An 18,720-nucleotide genomic window follows, 5' to 3' on the forward strand; every position below is an offset into this window, starting at 1 on the left:
AAGACTATCTGTTAAAATGAGTAGAAAAGGCTATGCTTTCATTCTCTTATACAAATTTTACAGTTGGAAGGGTCTAAGGGTTCTTCAAAAGATATGTTCAAATTTGTGATTTTTTTCATTTCCTATTTGAGGTGAAAAGATTTATTCTGCTAAAGGTCCATTTTCTATAGGCCCTCTTTTGTAAAGTGCTGGTTGCTCAGTCGTGCCTGACTTTTTGTGACCTCATGGACTAGAGCCCGCCGGGCTCCTCTCTTCATGGAATTCGCTAGACAAGAATACTGGAGTGGGTAGCCATTCCCTTCTCCCGAGGATCTTCCCAACCCAGGGACAAACCCAGGTCTTTTGCTTTGCAGGTAGATTCTTTACCTTTTGAGCCAACAAGGAAGACCCTTCTTTTGCAAACCTCTTTACATTTTCTTGGATCAACACTAATCTAATCAAAGGGGTATACATCCTGTATCATTTCTTAATAAGTAGAAATAAATATTACTACTATAATAACATTTATTGAAGTATAATTCATGCCAAGCATTTTATTTATTTTATCTGCATTTGTTTCTCTAGATAAATTTTATGCAGCACATGCTCATAATATTTCCATTTTATAGATGAAGAGTTGAGCCTTAGAGAAGTTAGGTGCCTGGCCTGTTGTAACACATTTGGCAAATGATAGACGCAGGGTTTAACCAGCTCTTCCTGGCATCAGAGTCTGTGTTCTGCCCTTCTGCCTTCCCGGGTATTAACTTTGTTCATGTGTTTTGAAAAATCAGTGGAAAAAGCAGTCTAAACTTATTTGCTGTCTTTATCCCACGATTAAAACAAAAACGAAATCATGTGAAATATATGGCTCTCTCAACAACGCTGTACAATGTAGTAAGCTTAGCTGAACTCATAACATTGAAATTATTATCCAAAAACAAACACACTCTTAAACATCCCTGGGAAAGGATTGTCCTCATAATGCATATAAACAAAGATCACCTCATCACCAGAGTGAGTGCCAGGAAAGAAAAGCCACCAATAAATCGCAAATGTCATTGTTCCATTGTCTCTCAGTTTGGTAATCAGAACAAGTTCTTACTGTTTAGATCACATTTCAGTATGTTTGTCAGACGACCCATCAATCAGTATTGAAGCACGTTAACAGAGCACCGTAAAATGCAAACGACGTTTATGGAGATTGTGACTCATTCCCCGTCTCTGGTGAGCGAGTCCAAGGGAGCTTGGTCCTTCTGACCTGTTGCTGTTCGGTCACTACGCTGTGTTCCCCTCTTTGCGACCCCATGGACTGCAGCGCATCAGGTGTCTCTGTCATTCACTATCTCCCAGAGTTTGCTTAAATTCATACCCATTGAGTTGGTGATGCCATCCGACCATCTCATCCTCTGCCACTGCCTTCTCCTCCTGCCCTAATCTTTTCCAGCATCAGGGTCTTTTCCAAAGACCATTTGATCCATCAGGGAAGCCCTGCCAATGACTTAAACTTAGGTCTGACTTAAACTGTCCCCAAACTTAGGATGCCAGGGATCTGGAAGTAGGCTTCCTCTGTAAAAGAACACAGGAATTTCCCTCTAGAAAAACCAGGGCTTTCTTGATTCATATGTTCCTTTTAACCATAGTATAATTGGGACCTCTGGGATGTGATATTTAATTTCCCTTGAAAGGAGAACTTGTTGGACTCGATAGAACTTCTTAGGTATAATAAACCCCACCAAGAGAGGCTGATGACCTGTCAAAGAATAAAAATATCCTCTTGAATTTTTATGGATTGCATGATGTTGCCACGCTCACTCTGTAAGATGGGGAGAAGATTAGACAGTACTGAGGGAAAGAGTCTGTGCCCTGCCAATATTTCGAATGAAAGATGGGATGGAGTTGAGTTGCCCACAGAACTTGCCCCCACTGGTTAACATGGGCTCATGGAAGGGGTTTCCTCAAGATGTGCTTAGATAATTGCAGACTGATAATTTTTCCTGGCAATTCATAATTTAGATTTTTCATTAGTTCAGACTAAATCATCCCTCATGAATTATGTTGCATGACTTTTGTCACATGTTACAAGTTATAACAGAAAGCAGAGAATTGAATTAATATGTTTATAAGAGATTGACATGTAATAAATCCCTTTATAAGGGGGTTTCCATTTATATTTAATCATTATAAAGACAGGGATAGAAAACAGGATATGCAGAAGATTTAAAGCTAAAAGTTGGGTATTTGTCATAATTTGGGAGTAGTGGTGGGACGAATTGGGAGATTGGGATTGATGTATAAAACAGATAACTAATACAAATGAAATAGATAACTAAGGATCACTTACTGTATAGGACAAGGGACTGTATTCCATGCTCTGCGGTAGGAAGGAAATATAAAAAAGAGGGAGTATATGTATATGTGTAGCTGATTTACTTTGCTATGCAGTAGAAACTAACACAACATTGCAAAACAACTAAAGTCCAATAGAAAATTATACAAAAATAAACGTGTGAAAAAAACCTTACTCAACAGCCACCTAGTATCTGCTTCGAGTTGCTTTGGACTGACTCAGCAGATAGCCTCCCATTGTTTCTCGTGCATTGTAGTGGGTCTTCATAGACGACAGCAAAGAACAGTTAGCTGCCTATATAAGGCAATGCTCTGCGGAACATCTTAGCAATGGTTATTTTTACAACATTTTTTAAAACATGTGTTTTTCTCCCTCCTACACTATTATGTCCCTGAGGATACACTCTGATTAGGTTACAAATCTTTAATAACTCATTAGATCTTTGTCCTAGAATCTTCGTCATGATGTTCTTCCACACTATTTTGGAAGGTCTAATAATCCTAAAGAACTCGATGTCCCTCTTGGAGACTCAAGTACACCACCACCACCACACGTGACCACAGTTAGTTCCACATCCAGGAAACACTTTGTCTCGGCAGCCAGAGTCATGTGAGTTACGAGAGAAAGTATGTATCGATGATATAAAAGCAGTACACTTTCATCTGGATTTTTCAGTGTGTGTGCAAGCATGTGGGTTTCCCTTAATATAGTCTAACGTTTCTCATCTGAGCTCACAGTTGGTTTTAGTTTTATAAAATGACTTCTTAAATGAAACAAGCTATTTCTGTAAATAAAACAGGCTTTGGCAGTATTCTCTTTGTTTAGAGTAGCATTAAATCATGGAAGTCAAATTTCTCTTTGATGAGAGTCAGTGGTAAATAAACTCTATTTGTCCTTGCAAGAAGTAGCAAAATATTTATTCACAATTTAAATACAGGAAGTTAAAAAAGGTCAAAATCAGTGACAAGTTTAGTCAAATTACTAAAATCCACTGTTTCTTTCTACAGATTTTTATAGTGTATTTTAATCCAATGCCCTGTAGTCATTCAGAGAACATGCAAATTTCAGAAATAAAATCAACTCTAAATTTATATAATGTTAAAGGAAGAGATTAATTTTATTTAGCATTGCAAGATGACATACTTTGTAAATAATTCATTATTTAACATCATTCTACATTTACATATTTTTCATGTGGAGATTTACATATAAGATATCTTTCTAGGAATATTATCTGAGATTTGTGTTTTATGTAGCAGCTAAAATTATTACAAGTGCAAGACATGTTTTGATATGAATTTTTACAAGAGAAAAAAAATTAAGAACTGGGAACGGTCTGAAATTTCCATGGAGAGCCCGGGTCCTCCTCCTCCCTCTGCACTCACTTCACATGTTTGTCTGAAGCATCACCAGTTCCTGCCACCACCTTGGCCACCAGACCTCCTACCTTCAGTTCCGTTCAGTTCAGTTCAGTCGCTCAGTCGTGTCCGACTCTTTGCCACCCCATGGACTGCAGCACACCAGGCTTCCCTGTCCATCACCAACTCCCGGAGGTTACTCAGACTCATGTCCATCAAGTCAATGGTGCCATCCAACCATCTCATCCTCTGTCGTCCCCTTCTCCTCCTGCCTTCAATCTTTCCCAGTATCAAGGTTTTTCCCAAGGAATCTGTTCCTCACATCAGGTGGCCAAAATATTGGAGTTTCAGCTTCAGCATCAGTCCTTCCACTGAATATTTAGGACTGATCTCTTTTAGGATGGACTGGTTTGATCTCCTTGCAGTCCAAGGGACTCTCAAGAGTCTTCTCCAACACCACAGTTCAAAAGCATCGGTTCTTCGGTGCTCAGCTTTCTTTATAGTCCAACTCTCACATCCACATATGACCACTGGAAAAACCATAGCTTTGACTAGACAGACCTTTGTCAGCACAGTAATGTCCCTTCTTTTTAATATGCTGTCTAGGTTGGTCATAGCTTTTCTTCCAAGGAGCAAGCATCTTTTAATTTCAGACCTCTTACCCTACTGAAGGCAATGGCAACCCACTCCAGTCCTCTTGCCTGGAAAATCCCATGGATGGAGGAGCCTGGTAGGCTGCAGTCCATGGGGTCGTTAAGAGTCAGACACGACTGAGTGACTTCAGTTCACTCACCCTACTGACAATTAACTCTGAATTGGTCCAATTTCTCCTATCTCTGTTCCCACTTCCATTCTTACAACTTCTCAGCTTAGAGTGTCTCGGGAAACTCAGCTGCTCAAAATCAAGAACTATGTCAGAATCTGTTTGCATATCCTTTCTGTACCAACTTCTTGTAGCAGGAACATTGGAGGGTCTCTAAGCATGTTTTACACTGTCAGTCATCTTTCAGTTTTCTTCTGCACAGACATACTTTTATTACTCTTTGCTTTACCGTACTTTACAAATACTGCATTGTTTACAAACTGAAGGTTAGTGGCAAACCTGGGTTGTCAGGTGATGGCTTTTTTTAAAATTAATAAAGTATTTTTAATTAAGAAATTTACACTTTTAAAGATATAATGATTTTCACACTTAGTAGGCTATAGTACAGTATAAACAAGCGTTTATATGCACTGGGAAACCAAAAAAAACAAAGTGACTCCCTTCATTAAGACATTCACTTTATGGCAGTGGTCTGACCTGAAATCATGATATCTCCAAGATCTGCAAAATAAATTTATATCATGCTGCACATGCTAACTTGCTTCAGTTGTGTCCAGCTCTTTGTGGCCGCATGGACTGTAGGCCACCAGGTTACACTGACCACTGGATTCTCCAGGAAAGAATACTGGCGTGAGTGGCCATTTCCTCCTCCCGGGGATCTTCCCGACCCAGGGATCAGACCCACGTCTCTTACGCTTCCTGCCCTGGCAGGTGGTTTTTTACCACTAGCGCCACCTGGGAAGCCACCTCAAATAAAATATTGATTTGATGATGATGATAAAACAGATGACCCTTAACTTTCTCACCGCGTTTTCTCATCCAAGTCACCCACCTTGAAGAACAAACGCCGTGCTGTTCTCCCCAGCATCGGGCACACGCCCCCCACGGGCAGCAGCCACCACCCTCTTTGCGGGGCGCTTTCGCATCTGCATCTTGACGCCATCAGGACTCCCCTTGACAGAGCTCATGCCCAGAGAGCTTGTCACTTGTCTTTGCAGCGCCTGATACGTGGCAGGCTCTGTGCTGTGTTAGTTGTGCAGTGGCGTCTGACTCCCTGTGACCCCGTGGACTGCAGCCCGCCAGGCTGCTCCATCCATGGGATTCTCCAGGCCAGAATACTGGAGTGGGTTGCCATGCCCTTCTCCGGGGGATCTTCCCGACCCAGGGATCAAACCAGGGTCTCCTGCACTTCGGGCAGATTCTTCACCAGCTGAGCCACCAGGCAAGCCCATGTAGGCTCTGGGGACATCCTAATGAAAGGGCTATTAACTGGAAGGAAGCAAATTTGTGGGTGCCTCTGTGGTCAGCCGCAAACCCCTGCAGAGAGTGGAGCTGACTGCTCATGCCACGCTGAGCCTGCAGCCTGGGGAGGTCTTCCTGCCGTCAGTAGGGAGGGGACGTTTCCCTGGGGTGGATTCAGAGAGGAACTCCTAGGAGGGACAGCAGGAACCTCCACAATGCTCAGCATCGCCCTCGGAGGCTCTTGGGTAGACATTGAAGTCTTGGAGAGAAACGTTTGGGTCTAAGACCTGTCTCCCTGGCTTTCTTACTTCACCTAAAATTAACTTCACACTCTACCTGTCATGTTTTAAGATAAGAAATGGGGTGTTTTGAAGCAGCTAATGAAAAACAATGCCCCAGAAGAATTAATGGGAGGGGTGTTTTTCTCATCACACTTGTGCAAAAATGAACGTGATTAAATTTCATTTGGGTGCATGTTCAGCAATTCCACTTTATCTGACTAAACAGCTACTATCGTTGTAGTACGATATAGAAGCCAAATAATTCAATGCATCATGAATTTTACAGGGTCTCTGTGATTTTATTACTGAATAGGCATTTAAAACATGGGTGACTGTTTTTACGAGAAACCGTGTGTTTAATAAATGAAGCATTAATGCATGTGAAATAGTTCATTTTTATACAAATGCAAATAACCTTCCAAATAAGTAAAATTTACCAATGAAAAGCAATTTTGGGGGTATTATTACAAAAGTGAAGCATTTACCTTTCTTTCCATTATGTGTAGCTCTTTAGCACTGGGCTTATTACAGAGGGCTAAGTAAATATTCCATCCCAGTTTCAGTAAAATAGTCATAGTTCAATGATCAAAATAGTCATATTTCAACAGTAATTCTTAATGGATGACTGACTCAAAGGGTATCATTAATTTGTTAATTTATAAATAAAACTGGTATTTATACCTTTAAAAATCATACCATCATTAAAGAAAATGTGAAGACTACCAAAGACATACAGCTGTGGGTTCATAATAAAGGAAATGTGGAAATTCTTCATTTTTTTATACAGTCACTTGATAAAAGTTGGCTTCAAAAACTATAAAAAATATTAAGATTTAAAGTTCTTAGACTTAAACAGTTCTGACATCAATCAGCCGTAACCTAAAGTGTCAGAGGAAACACGTCCCTATACACCCCCCTGGAGAGGGCAGCTGCTCTGAGCCAGCAGCCTGTGTCTCAGTCCAATAGGCCCTTCTAGCCCTTGCTTTGTAAGAACTAGAAAATGTTTTGATAAGGCTTATTTAAAATAGAAAACCAACAAGGACCTACAACATATCACAGGGAACTCTGCTCAATACTTTGTAATAACCTAAATGGAAAAATAATTTTAAAAAACAGATCACATATGTGTATAACTGAACCACTTCACTGTATACCTGAAATATTGTTAATCAACTATGCCCCAATATGAAATAAAAATTAAGATCTAAAAACCAAATATCAATAGGCAAAACTTTTGCCAGGTCGGGACTTCCCTGGTCATCCAGTGGTTGAGATTTCTCCCTCCAATTCAGGGAGTGTGGGTTCGATCCCTGGTTAGGGAGCAAAGATCTCACATGCCTCACAGGCAAAAACCCAAAACATTACAAAGAAGCAAAATTGTAACAAATTCAATAAAGACTTTAAAAATGGTCCACGTTTAAAAAAAAAGGCTTAAAATAAACAACAAAAAAGCTTTTGTCAATCAGATAAACATGAAAAAATAGACATCATGTAATGTTCAGAAAAATAAATAAATAAAAACCCTTATAAACAAATGCAATATGTATGAATTCAGTGGAATTTCTATGCTAGGGTGAGAAAAACAGGCAAATAAGGCATGCAACTACTCTATATGTTTTTTTTTATCGCTCTATGAGGAATGGCTATGGTTTTTCCAGTGGTCATGTGTGGATGTGAGAGTTGGACTATAGAGAAAGCTAAGCACCGAAGAACGGATGCTTTTGAGCTGTGGTGTTGGAGAAGACTCTTGAGAGTCCCGTGGACTGCAAGGAGAACCAACCAGTCCATCCTAAAGGAAATCAGTCCTGGGTGCTCATTGGAAGGACTGATGCTGAAGCTGAAACTCCAGTACTTTGGCCACCTGATGTGAAGAGCTGACTCATTTGAAAAGACCCTGATGCTGGGAAAGATTGAGGGCAGGAGGAGAAGGGGACGACAGAGGATGAGATGGCTGGATGGCATCACCGACTCGATAGACATGGGTTTGAGTAAACTCTGGGAGCTGGTGATGGACAGGGAGGCCTGGTGTGCTGCGGTTCATGGGGTCGCAAAGTCAGAAACGGCTAAGCGACTGAACTGAACTAAGAGGAATGCTAATTTATTAGTGAAACAAAATATCAAAATATTCAGTGTTTAAATCTGGACTTTCTCAGACTTTTTAAAAAAAATCGTTACCTTATTTTTAGGCTCCAACTTTTTTTTTGATGAAGACTAAATTACTAACTTAAAAAATAATTTTAAAAATTAACTCTACAGAAATAATTAGTTCTCTGAGTAAAAGGAAAAAAAAAAGTCTGTGGAGACTCCATTTTCAATTCAAGATACTTTTTGAACCAAAATTCTATATTTCTTTTCCGAGTGAGTGGTGAATAAAAACAAATTTAATAAAATATATGCTTTATTTTTGCTGATTTGTGCTCATACTTTCTCAGTAGCTAATGCTGGACGGTAGATCTCGTGGGGATGATTCGTCTTTTGGATAATTTTTTCACCCTGGGGTGTGTTTGCGTGGATGTCTTGAATGCTTTTCCTCAGCTTCTTGTGCCGAGTAGAATGACCACCAGGTTGTGCTAAAACCTTTGCAATGGTCTTACTCTGCTTGCGGCTGGGGCGGAGAAGGGTGGATGGCTTCTAAATGCTCTAACTTTGTATGGACTTCCCTGGTGGCTTGGATGGTGAAGAATCTGCCTGCAGTGCGGCCCCTGGGGTCCGAAGACCCCCTGGAGAGGCGCTGCTAACCCACTCCAGTCGGCGTGCCTGGAGAATGCCAGGGACGGAGCAGCCTGGTGGGCTACAGGCCGTGGGGTCGCCGAGAGTCAGACAGACTGAGCGATTGACACGCCTCTGTCCTGTCAGGAAGCAAGACGGCGCGTTCAGACAGGCCCGCTCCCCAGGCTCCCGCGAGCGTGCTGGCACTGCGGCGGGAGGCTCACTCACTCTTGGGAATGGTACTGATGGGTCAGTCATCATATTCTTTCTGTGGAGAAGGGTATTTTTCTAGACTGTGTTCCAAACAATCTTTCCAAAGTGGTCTGGCCCGACATCTCCCCTCACCCCTTTCAGAAACCCTCTCCTCTCTGACTTCAGACAGCAGGAACCCCTGGGGAAGGAGTTCGCTCTGGGGCCAGAGCTACCAGAAGCAGATCCCAAGCCTCTAATCTTTGCAGCATCTTCCTCTGTCTAACCCACACCAGTGCCTCCTGGGCAGAAAACAAGGGAGGTCCAGGTTGGTCACAGTTTTCTTTGCTCCAAATCGAAACAATGTTGTAAAGGCCTGTTTATGAATCTCAAGGCTTTGGGCTCCTTGGAAAACAGAGGAAGGTCTTTTCTGCCGACTTCAGTGACTCCTTCCTTAGACCATTATAGGGTGGGAAATTAAATGCAAGTAAGTTTAGGTACCTCAGTATACTCATTGGTCACCTTTGAAAACAAAAGAATTTGTAATTGAGCTGAGGTAAATAACATAATCTGCACGTCCTAGGTGACCCTAGTGTTAAAGAACTCTCTTGCCAATTCAGGAGACACAGGAGACAGGAGTTCAATCTCTGGGTCAGGAAGATCCCCGGGAGGAGGAAATGGCAACCCACTCCAGTATTCTTGCCTAGAGAATCTCATGGACAGAGGAGCCTGGCGGGCTGCAGTCCATGGGATCGCAAAGAATCAGACACAACTGATCGCATGCGCATGCACGCTCACACACACACACACACATACACACACACATACACACACACCATGTGATGGTAAGCAAGCAACATGCTTAGTAAAGATAATTTAGAAAGCACAGTTTCTATTTTTATTTTTTTATCGGGGTAAGGTTGCTTTACAATGTCGGCTTCTGCTGAACAAAAAAGTCATCGGCCGTGTGTTCGCATGTCCCTTCCCTCTTGGGCGCCCCTCCCGCCTCTCCCACCCACTCCTCCAGATCATCAGAGAATGCTGAGCGGAGCTCCCTGCTCTGCATCGGCTTCCCACTATTTCACACATGCAAGTGAAAGTGTGAGTCACTCAGCCGTGTCCAGTTCTTTGTGACCCTGTGGACGGTAGCCCGCCAGCCTCCTCTGACCATGGGATTTCCCAGGCAAGAATACTGGAGTGGGCTGCCATGCCCTTCAGGGGTCTTCCTGACCCAGGGATCGAGCCTGGGTCTCCCTCACTGTAGGCAGATTCTTTACCGTCTGAGCCGCCAGGGAAGCCCGTTTAGCGCAGGGTAGTGTATATATCACTGCTACTCTCCTGCCTTGTCCCACCCTCTCCTTCCCCACTATCCGTAAGTCCACCTGCTTCTCTATTTCTACCCAGAAAATTGGTTCATCTGTATGATTTTTCTAGGTTACACATATATCTTGTTTTCAGAAAAACATGCATGCATAAATCTGTTTATTTTAATCATAAAAAGTTTGAAACTGTATGGAAGCTCTTAGAAGAGTATTTCCTTCCCGGGAATGGTTTCTGTCTTCATCCCAGTTGTGGTCTTGATTTTGTACATTCTTTCCCTTGGGACCGAGCTTATCTCTGCAGGTCTGATCATCTTTGGAGGTTATGCCTCTAAAAACGCTGGCCTCGCGATCTTCCCAGAACTGCTCAAGAGCTGGAGTCTGAAAACTCACATACCTTCAGAGGTTAGGAAAATAACAAGAAGGAATGGAAAAGCTTGATAAAATATTAAGGGTGGCAGCTTCAAAAACATGGAAAATGCATACCCCTGAAAGCACTCACATTCAATTATTTTTAAAACGTGGCTCTGGCCTGAGTAAATACGCCAGCAGCCCAAGCTTGACGCCACCCCGTGCTAAGTTTACCAGCCCTGTTTCCATCCCAGAGAACTGCTGCCACCCATCTGCTAGGGTGCTCTTCACTTCATCTTCTGTTTCTTCACGTTTACATACTGCAATTCCACCGCTGCAGAGGAAGAGGAGGGGGAAGACCAGGAGTAGGAGGAGGAGAGGAGGAAGGGGTCTTTGTTCTACTCAGGAAAACAACGGCTTCTTTCCCCCTGCTACACTTTGCTCTTGAAACATCACCTTGCTCTCTGCTGGCTGAGTCCCTCTGCACAGCAGTTTTTAGGGCTTTTTATTTAATTGTGACCTGTGTTCGCATCCATTGCTTTCACTCTGCGGTCACCAGCCTCGAAGGGTGATTATCTCAGAAGACCTCGAAGCATCCCCTGAAGGCAAAGCTCCCCAACGAGGTGAGCGGGACACCCAGGCATACCTTGACCTCGACTCCCATGGTCCTCACAGGGTCCTGAAGCCGCACAACCTTGAAGCTGGTTGCCCGTGGGCGGAGCGACCTCCCGTGTGGCCTAGTGTCTTCGGTTTACTAGTTGTCCCAGTTACCTTCTCACGCTTTCATTCACTCTGGACTCATGAGATGAACACCCCGGGAAGCACGGCCTGAGCAGGGACAAGGTCCTGAGTCACGGGGTCACTTATCATGTGGGCCGAGGGTCTGTGGTCTGCAGAGCATCTTCACAGTATCCAACCTTCTGTCCTAGGGACCTGTGCTGACTTCAGACTCACTGCTGCGTAATGTGGCCTCCAGTCTACAGATCCCGAGGAGGCAGGCCTTGTGTTTCTGAGCATCTGGCCTCTTCCTCCATGTTCTGAGTAAACTGCCTATGCCACGCTCCAACCTGGTGGGAGGAGGTTGCCACCACGAGGGCCATGCTCCTGAGAGGGAGCCCGTGGTCCCAAATCGTCTCTTTTCTTCTCTGGCTAGCATCCTCCCTGACGACCTTGCTTTTTGTGTGTGTCAAGTCACTTCAGTCACGTCCGACTCTTTAGGACCCCATGGAATGTAGCCCACCAGGCTCCTCTGTCCATGGCATTCTCCAGGCAAGAATACTGGAGTGGGTTGCCATGCCCTCCTCCAGGGGAGTTTTCCTTACCCAGGGATGAAACTTGTGTCTCTTACATCTCCTGCACTGGCAGGGGGGTTCTTTACTGCTAGCGTCACCTGGGATGGATGTCCTTTTACACAGGTACATTTTCTCTTTTTTAAACTGTTGCTGTTTTAGGAGAAGGGAGTTCTTTTAATCAAATGTGAAGTACTGTAAGTTTTCCTTGATATTCTTTCATGACTGCCACTTGGCACCTACTGTTTTCCCAGCTTGAATTTTGGACCGTACACTGTTTCTGCGTTTGTAACACTTAATTTAGGGTTGCATTTGCCCATCTGAATCTTCCCTGCTATCCACTCAGATAACTGTCCACTGCTTTTGTATTGATCACATTCATTAACATTTCATGGTTTACACCTCCAACTGTCTTTCATACTTGGTTCTTGCTTTAAGGTTTTGCTCTTGCCTTGTCTTCTTGGGGCATCTCGTTTTGGCCTATGTGACACTCTTTTACAGAGCAGTCTCTTACTACTTCCCAGTTTCCCAGGATGTCTCAACATCTGCCTTGGATTTGACTCAGGTACTTCCAGAAATTTATTCCCGGAGTATCTCAATAAGCGCCTACAGAGGATGTCTGCTTGGTCTCCAGTGTGAATTCTCTCCTGAGAACCTGCATTGTGTCTAAAGGCAAAGTGTCAAACACAGCTTCCTTCTACTTCCAGCCAACTCTCTCCCCACCTCAAGTGTTAGGAACCAGGAGAAGCTTGACACCTGCATACCCTTTTGTCTCTGCAGGGGGTTTTGCAGGGCTGAGAAGCCTCTCCCTGCTTACTGAGAGTCATTTATATTAATACCCGGATTCCCAGGTGGCGCAAGTGATAGAGAACATGACTACCAATGCAGGAAGCACAAGAGATGCGGGTTCCATCCCTGGGTTGGGAAGATCCCCTGGAGGAGGAAATGGCAACCTACTCCGGTGTTTGTTCTTGGACAATTCCGTGGACAGGGAGCCTGGTGGGGCCACAAAGAGTCCAACACGCCTGAGCCCATTTATATTAATGTACCTTGTGGTAGGGAATCAGGCAAGAGGCATGAAATTCATTGTCATGTAAAATAGGATTCTACCTTATTATATGTTTATATTTTAAGAGAAGGCCAAAAGATTCAGTTTCCTTCCAAAAGTATTGTATAGAAAAAAAAAGATGGAGGCAAGTGTCTTACATGTTTCATTATAGATTTTTTATTAATAACATTATTGACTTTTTCCTCTTATGTGTTCAAGTCTTCTGTCTCTGTACTACTGCTGTGCACAGCTGTTGATTCCTAGGGAAATTGTTGACTTTACCTCTCACCTTTGGTTAAAAAATAAATAAATGAAGCCTTGCTTAAGTCCTCAGATAGACTTTTCTTTTATCGTAAGTAACGCATTGACTTGCTTTTTCCCTAAAAGAAACCCTACAAAGAGAATCAGAAGAGGAGAAAAGAAACCCATTGTTTTATTCTGCTTTCAGAACTCAAACTAATTAATTAGACCAAATCAAGCTCTATGTATTAATCTAGCAAATGAAATATACTGCGTGCAGCAGAGGCTTAGACATCTGCCCTGCACAAAGTTTATTTAAGGTTCTTTGGCAGCAAATCGCGCTGGAAGAGGCAGCTTCTTGGATGCTGTCTACTTGCAATTTGACACCTAATGGTTTTCCTCTTGGCTGAGAAACTCCATAAACAGAAGTGAGCTAGAGGCCACGTGACTCCGGCAGCTCCGCTCCCTGGAAAGGAGGGGCAGGCAGGGCGGTGGACGGAGGCTGCTCTTGGCTGCTGCCCTAAGATGCATCTAGCAAGGAAAACATCCTCTCTGTGAAGCCTGGGGCCATGTCCTTAAGAACCCGGGCATTGGCCTGACCTCTGAGGGCAAGGTGAGCCTTCCACTCCATCCTGGGTGAGGCGGCTGCTTTCAGGCAGTCCTTTTTGTGCAAAGGCGGGATGCAGGGCTAGAGCAAGCCTTTAGAGCAGAATGTCTGAGCTTTGTTCCATCAATATGGCTCTTAGCTTTCATTTTTTTCATCTCTAAAATTTAAATAATATTTTTAAATGACCATTTATTTAAGGCAATAACTCAAGCACTGTGCTAAGTCTATTGTGCTCACTCACTTCAGTCATGTCAGATTCTTTGTGAACCCGTGGACTGTAGCCTACCAGGCTCCTCTGCCCATGGGATTCTCCAGGCAAGAATACTGGAGTGGGTTGCCATTGCCTTCTCCAGGGATCTTCCTGACCCATGGATTGAAAAATCTGCACCTCTTATATCTCCTACTAAACATACTGGGTTTTCTCGTTTAGTTCTAAATGAAAAGCAAACTGGTTAGAGTTTGATGCTGGGTCCGTGTTCTGACCTCTCTCAGCCCCAGTTTTCTCATCTGTAACCCAGAAATCATGAGAGTTCTTACCTCCCGAAGGTCATTGGGAAGATTACTCAAGATGATGTGCAAAAAAAAAAACAAAAAATTGCTAGAGTGATTGACTCATCATCAGAACTCAATGGAAGATGACTATTAACAATTTTCAAATGGTAGCTGTTATCCCCTTTGCAGATGTGGAAACCGGTACCAGTAACAGTTGCTAGCTAGCGGAGCTGCAATTCACGCTGAGATCCATTGACTTCTAAACCTTAGCTCAAACCTCCCGGCTAGGAAAAATTGCTGTTGCCTGAACTGGCTCATCCCCTTTGCCTCACCGCATGCCCCCTGCCTTCTCTGTCCTTCCCCCCGGTGTCTATGAATCATCCTACCACTCAGCTCTGTTCTCCTGGTTCCCAGACTGATCCTGACTTGAGGGAGGAAGTTCCAAACCAGACTCAGCCTCTCCATCCTTTGAGGCTGAAGACTGAGTCACTCTTCCTGTTACTGTGAATTCAGGACAAAGCGTCCCCGTGCTAACCACAGAGTCCTGTCTACTCACTCCCCCCGCGGTGGTCTCACAACGGAGGGGACGGCCTTGCGGTGCGGACTGAGGTCTGCGTCCCACTCCCTGGCTGGTTTCTCCCCCTTCCCGGTCCAGTCCTGCCCCCTCCAGAGCTCACAAAACCAGGCTCGGCTTGCTGTTGACCTGAGAACACTGTGATCGCCGCTTTAAACACAACTCCTCTAATATACATAATAGTCTCCAAGGTAGCTGTTTGTATTTCAAATTTAAATTGAGGAAATAAACTGAGAATGTTTACATAGGGTACCCAGGGTCACACAACCATTAGCATCTATAAAAACCACAATTGTTTGCATTTTTTTTCTTTCCTGATATATCTAACTCACCTAAAACAAGGTTTCTCCCCTCAGTGCTATTCTAGCTGTGTTCTCGTGTGAAGTGGGAAGAGAGAAAGAGATTGCCATTGCCTTTTTTTTTTTTGACTCTGTGTGTCTCTTCGTTTATTTTTAAAAATGCATATTGGAGTATAGCAGCTTTATAATGCTGTGCTAGCCTCTACCGTGCAGAAACACCAATCAGCTGTGCACACACGTCCGTCCCCTCTTTCCTGGGCCTCCTTCCCGTCCAGCTCCCCGCAGAGCACTGAGCGGGGCCCCCTGAGCTTCGCGGGAGGTTCTCACCGGCACCTACTTCATGCACAGTGCTGCCGCCCTTCTTCAGCCGTGTCCGTGGACCGCAGCAGCCCCGGCCTCCCTGTCCCTCACCCTCTCCCAAAGTTTGCCCAAGTTCTGGTCCACTGCATCAGTCATGCCATCCAGTCATCTCATCCTCTGATGCCCTCTTCTGCCCTCAATTTTTCCCCGCATCAGGGACTTTTCCAATGAGTCAGCTGTTCGCATCAGGTGACCAAAATACAGGAGTTTCAGTTTCAGCATCAGTCCTTCTGACGAATATATCAATAGTGTATCTGTATCAATTCCAATTTCCCAAGTCATCCCCTGCTTTCCCCTTGGCATTCGTGTGTTTGCGGTCTACCTCTGTGTCTCTGTTTCTTCTCTGTAAATAAGACCTATACCAGTTGTTTTTTTTTCTTCCAGATTCCACATACATGCACTGATACACACTATTCTTTTTTCTCCTTCTGACTTCAGTCCGTGTGACAGTCTCCAGGTGTGTCTACATCTCTGCAAATGACCCAGCAGCATTCCTCTTAATGGCATAGCAGAAGGAGCACCCATTGCCAGGCAACATCTCACTGCCTCCTCTCTCATCTCATTGGCCAGAACTCAGCTACACAGCCATGTCTAGCTTCAAGGAAGCCTGGGATGCATGGTCTGTCTTTTGTGTCCACATAAAAATCAGGGCTTGTGATGGTTCATTTTATGCATTAACTTGACCAGGCTAAGGGGGCACCCAGACAGCTGGCAACACATAATGTCTGGGAGTGTCTATGAGGGTGTTTCTACAAGAGACGGGCCTCTGATGGGGAGACTGAAGCTTCCCTCCCCCGAGAGCTCTTCTCTCACCAACATGGATGGCATCCCCCGGTGCATGGAGGCCCACATGGAACAAAAAGTGAAGGAAGGGTGACTTGTTTCCTCCTCTTGAGCTGGGAGGTTCACCTTTTCCTGCCCTCAGATATCGGAACTCCTTGACCCAGACGGAGTTACGCTAGCAGCCTTCCCGGGTCGCCAGCCTGCAGAGGGCAGACTGTGGGGTGTCCTGGGCTCCACGACCCTGTGAAGCAGTTCCTCCAATAAATCTCGTCTTAAGTCTCTCTATGTATCCGATTGGTCCCATTTCTCTGGAGTAATACAGTAACCCTGACTAATACAGGAATCCTATTGTTGTAGAAAAACCAAAATAGACATTGGGAACCACTAGCAATTTCCACCACAGCACTTCAGAGTTTTGTCACGAGTCTCAAGGGCCTCGTAAATGGGAGAGGGTTTGGTAAACCCTGAAGGGGAAGAAAAACCGACGCTGGGCTAAGCCTGGCTGCAGACTTCTTCTAAAAAAAGCTCTTACGCCACAAATCCTACAATTCTTACCAACTCATAAAAGTCAAGAAGATGGTGCAACCCCCACCTCAAGTTTCCCTGTGACGGGGGCTCGAGGTAGCGTTGGGGTTGTGCTTGGGGTTTGGGTTAAGATTAGGGCGAGGGCTATCATTGGATTAGGTTTAGAGCCAGGGTTAGGGTTAGGGGCTGGAGACAGAGTCAGCTTGGTTTCAGTGGGGAGTCGCGGCTGAGGCCTGAGTGCGGGCAGTGACGACAAGGACTCAGAACATCCGAGGCTTTACCACTAGCTGGACGGCAGGTCATTTGATTTTCACACGTGTCATCTTTTCTAGAATGGGCTCAGAACGCCCCTCACGTCCTCACGCCCTCACGCGTCCCACCAAACAAGTGAGTCTGCCGATGGCCCAACTGACATCAAAGCACCTCGGATACCGGGAACTGGGACTGTCTCATGTTGCCACATCTGCCTGTCTGCTCTTGACTTTTCTTATCTCCAAAAGAAGGAGCGAGGACTCCAGGATCTCTAGCATTCCATGGAAGCATCATTGCCCTCTAAGTCTGGGATTCCACAGTCTTTGCAGAAGACGGTTGGGGATGGGGGCAGTGCCTGGGGCTCCCTCTGGGGTTCTGAATGGTCCCCCGTGACTCCCCCTGCAGTCGCCGCCTGGCCAGTGCTGGTTCAGCCGATGTCCGGGCGTGGCAGGCCCGCGCCACTGCCCTGACCGAGGTATACCGAGGGAGACGCGGGTGCTGTTTACACAGGCCCGGAGCTGGGGCCTGCCTCGCCCTGGCCCGAGCCTCTCACTGCTCTGCGAACTGGAATTCCCCAAATTTTCCCCCAAATTAAAAGAACTAACAGACTGTATTGCAAAAACAAACAGAGTTTGTTTTTCTTTTAACAAATAAAAACTAATTTATGCTCAAGCTTTGTTGCCTTGAATCAACCCAACCGCACAATTTCTCTGCCAACAACTTTTCTGTATTAACTTCTCAAGTTCGTCAAGCTTAGCCCTTGCTGGAAAAAGTATAGGGTTTGCAAGCCACTAATTGGCCTAAAATGCTCCTCTATTTTATATAAACACACAGCATAGTATCAAAAATAGAGTTGCATTCATTAGCCTAAAAATCCAGCTTCCCACGTGGAAGCTTTTTTTTTTAATACCCCTCAAGATTTAGGTCTGCATCTGGAGTTAAAGGGAAACTTGTTTTTTAAACATGTACTCTGTAATTTCACATTAAAAAAAAAAAAAAGATGGCTTTGATTTCTATTTTTGCCTATTAATGTATTTTATAAGCAGTGAAGCTGAAAACGAAAATTTTCCCTCAGCTCTTTGGGGCTGATATTATTAGGAGAGTAAATCTGAAACTATGCAAAAAACAAAGTAATAACAAGACGACAACAATGACAGTAAGAAAAGAGACATAGATGCGATCCTGCGGATTCCGCCACAGATGGGTGATAAACCCGTCACCGCCTGCAAACCCTGCCCCGCGCTCCTCTGTGAGGCCCCTCCACGCCCCGCCAGCCTCCGCAGAACTCTTCCTCTCCTTCAGGAGGAGCAGGACGCACACGCGTGTCCGCTTGGCCAGCCCCTCCTGAGCCCAGGGCCTGTGTCTTCCCCCTCGGGCCTCCTCCATCCTTTGCATCTGCTGTTTCTCCCTCTTTTGTTACAGGAGACCCCGCTGTGCCCAACTGCGTTCTCAGTTCCACAGCCTCACACTCCCTCCTCAATTAGCAGCCTCTGCCTCCAATTCTTTTTTTTTTTTAATTTTATTTATTTATTTTTGGCTGTAGTGGGTCTCCGTCGCTGCACCGGACTTTCTCCAGTTGCGGTGGGCAAGGGCGACTCTGGTCATGGTGCGCGGGCTTCTCACTTCGGCGGCTTCTCTCATTCCGGAGCAGGG

This window comes from Muntiacus reevesi, chromosome 5, assembly GCF_963930625.1.
Source record: "Muntiacus reevesi chromosome 5, mMunRee1.1, whole genome shotgun sequence".
In the NCBI taxonomy this organism is placed as follows: Eukaryota; Metazoa; Chordata; class Mammalia; order Artiodactyla; family Cervidae; genus Muntiacus; species Muntiacus reevesi.